The sequence below is a fragment of the Protobothrops mucrosquamatus genome, unplaced genomic scaffold (genome assembly GCF_001527695.2).
Source record: "Protobothrops mucrosquamatus isolate PMUCROS unplaced genomic scaffold, P.Mucros_1.0 scaffold554, whole genome shotgun sequence".
Lineage (NCBI taxonomy): Eukaryota > Metazoa > Chordata > Lepidosauria > Squamata > Viperidae > Protobothrops > Protobothrops mucrosquamatus.
The window spans coordinates 10,796-14,356 of NW_015386857.1; the positions used below are offsets into that span (position 1 = coordinate 10,796).

General features: G+C 35.7%; 1 pseudogene; it reads right to left on the reverse strand.

Moving 5' to 3' along the window:
* Window positions 1-823: 823 nt before the first annotated feature.
* LOC114922653 lies at window positions 824-925 on the reverse strand (annotated as a pseudogene).
* Between the last annotated feature and the right edge of the window lie 2,636 nt (window positions 926-3,561).

The window sequence follows — 3,561 nt, forward strand, 5'->3', positions numbered from 1 at the left end:
TTTAATATATTACACAACCCAGAGTTGCAGTGGAGACAGGCCTTTTACACTTAATAAATGACATTATACGAGACTTGTACAAATGTATGCCAATTGCAAATATAACATTTAATGTGAAATGAATGGTCATCATCAGAAGATAAAGTATGATACTTAACTCGGACGGAGAGGCAGTGGAATTAACCATTCTGAAAGATGGGGAGAACTGTGAAATTTTTGCACTGTAATACAGCTAACTATTTGTTTAACAATCATTCAAAGTTACAACAGCACTGAAAAAAGTATCTTATAACTAGTGTTCACACTTACAACTGTTGTAGCATCCCCACAGTCATGTTATTGAATTTTGGGTGCTTGGCAAATGACTTGTATTTAGGATGATTGAAACATCCCAGGATCATATGATCACCATTTGTGACATTCCCAATCGGCTTCCAACAATCAGACATTAGAGGAAGTGTATTCACTTAGTGAGTGCACAATACATTTAACAACTGCAATGATTCATTTAAGAACCGTGGCCTAAAAGGCCGTAAAATTGGGTGCGACTTACTTAACAACCATCTTGCTTAGAAATGGAAATTGTAATCCCAATTGTGGCCATAAGTCAAGTGCTACCTATATTTTGTGGCTGACTCTACTGCCACAAAATAGCTGTTTATTTATTTAAAACTTACAGTATATACTGTAGCCGCCCATCATCTAACAAACTCTGGATGGCTCCCAGTCAAAAGTTAAAACAATATATAGTAAAATCATATTAAAACCATAAAACTAGATTAAAACATTAAAAACAATAAAGACCTGGCACCAAGTCAACCTTCTAATGTGCAATTATCCAATCTTATCCCAAAGGATGAATCATATATTAAACTAATAAGAACAGATACTACACTTGACATTAGCCAAAAGGCTGAGAAGCTGATGATGTTATCTGCTGCTAGCAATAACAACAGCACTTAGACTTATATACCGGTTCACAGTGCTTTACAGCCCTCTCTAAGCAGTTTACAGAGTCAGCATATTTTCCCCAACAATCTGGCTCCTCATTTTACCAATCTCAGAAAGATGGAAGGCTCGAACTGCCAAACTGCAGTCAGCTGGCAGTCAGCAGAAGTAGCCTGCAGTACTGCATTCTAATCACAGCTTAAAATGTTGCTTAAAATAACAAGCAAACATTTTTTAAAAGTGTATTTATTAGAGAGATGTTTCTGTGTTAATAGGTTTGGAAATGAGAAGTTTGGCACATTCTACATTAGGTGAAGAAAAGTGTCAAATAAAACAGTTTCTAACAGAAGAGAAGACAGAGTCTGAGGTCTCTGTGCTCGCCTAAACAAGGACAGCAAAGAGACAAGAAGATATAAATAAGACCTGCCCAAGGATTTTTCAAGTAAGAAATAAAGGCCACTCCTATCATATCCAGCTTGAGAAGCGCCAAAGGCAACTGCTGGAAAACAGAGACCTTGAAATGATCTAGCAAGGCAATGAGAGTGTTCTGTCCTTATATTTATCATAATAATGTATTATCACCCTGTATTATTAGTAATATATACATTTAAGATCATAATGAGATTTGTGCATTTGTAGAGAAAAGAGCTTGCTGGGTTTAAGAAGCCTATTTTTCACATAAAATCCTTCAGGCACTTTCAAGAGAGGAAAAGGGGAGGAACCACATGCAAGGATGAGGTTGAATTGATACAAAAATAAGGAACAATGATTGAACAATCATTCTGATTCTCTCTGTGACCAGACCATGACAAATGATTGAAATGGATGACTGCTAGCGTCAAACCTTTTAAAACTGAGTGCAGTCATTTGAAATGAAATAGGAGATAAGAATGAAGTTGTTCCTTCCCAATGCAAAAATTGGAGCTGGGGGATTGAAATAAATGCTGGTAATAAAATGGGCCTACTGTATTTGTGTATCCTAGCAACAACTGTCAGGTTAAAAAAGCCAACAGCGGCTCAGAAGCCAACCAAGTAATTTAGCCTCTATTAGCTCAAGCTGGTGTTTGATGTAGCAGTTTATCTTTATTAACATTCAGAAATAATTTTAAAAGGAGAAAAAAAACCTATCATATTGAAAGCAATAAATACATTCCTTATTATGACAAATGGAAAGTTAGTGCCCAGGAAGCAAGCATATATCTGCAGTACTATTAAAAATGTGTGTCTGATTGATAATCCAAAAGCATTTATTAACAATTATTGCTATTCTACAGAAGGGAACTGTCATCTACCAAAGATTCAACAGTACAAGACAGAAGGGTGGAATGATTTCAGCCTGTAGCATAATAGAACATTTTCTGGTTGGTATATGATGTAAAGCTATTGTCAAAAATTAAAACCTCATTATATTCAACAGATAAAGGGCATGCTTTATTAAGATTAGAATGGTTCCATTAAAAGCAGAGTTTTTTTAAAAAATACTAAAGAGCTAAACTATATTGTAAAACTATATTGTAAAAAACTACATTGTAATATATCTTCTAATTTAAAAGGCATACAAAAATAAAGTAAATAGGAAGTTGATGCTGAAAAAAGTGGTAAAGTAGATGTCAGGAAGGTTTGAGGCAATCTTTTTCAAACTTGGCAATTTAAAGATATATGGACTTCAACTCCCAGAATTACTGTATTCTTTCCTTCACTCTTTCTGTTTAACAAAAACAAAACAAAAGAAACTAGCAATAATCCTGCTGGCATTACCTATCTTAACTAGCATATGATATAGGTGTTTTTCTCTCCACAACCACCCCCATTATTTTTTACAAGTGGACACATTTTTTTTCTCTGCTAGAATGCTGAGCTGCATTTATTGAAACAGCTAGTCATGGTGCTAACCAAAGTGAGAAGTCAGAAGCCAGTACAAAGATATAAGATTGAACATGATGAGCTTCTTTCAGCATCTGACTCTTCCCAGTCTAGAGGGTGCTGTACCATCTCCTCACCTTCTTCAAGAGGACACTGAAGTAGGAGAGAAGATGCCAACACTTCATGCCATTTGCAAGCTACCCTTAGCTTAGAATGTTGGACATTACACATCTGGTACAAAACTCTTAAGGCATTCACAAAGATGCACCTCACCCCCCATCCCCACCCCAAGTTAAGCAGTTCTGCTTGTCACCTTCTTGGCATTAATGGACCAACTGTTTCCTTGACTTTTTTCTTGTTTTTTACATGTTGAAAGAAACTTTTTTTTTGTTATTTTTGACTTTTGTTGCAAGCCTTAGTTCATTTTGAGGCTTAGTTTCCCTCACTTCATCTTTGCAGGCTTGGGCTATTTGCTGATATTCTGCCTTAGTTATGTGCCCCTCTTTCCACTTTTTATAATTGTCCTTTTTGTCTTTCAATTTATCAGAGTTTTTTATGCAGCCAAGCTGGTTTCTTTTGAGAGCTGTTATTTTTTTTCTCCATTGATATTGTGCTAGACTGGGCTTTTATAATCTCTTTTCAAAGTTTCCCAAGCTTCTTCAGTTTTCCCCTTAAGGATTCTCATCCATGGAATCCTTCCTATGCTCTCTCTAAGTTTATTGAAATTAGTTCTCTTAAAATCCAAGACTC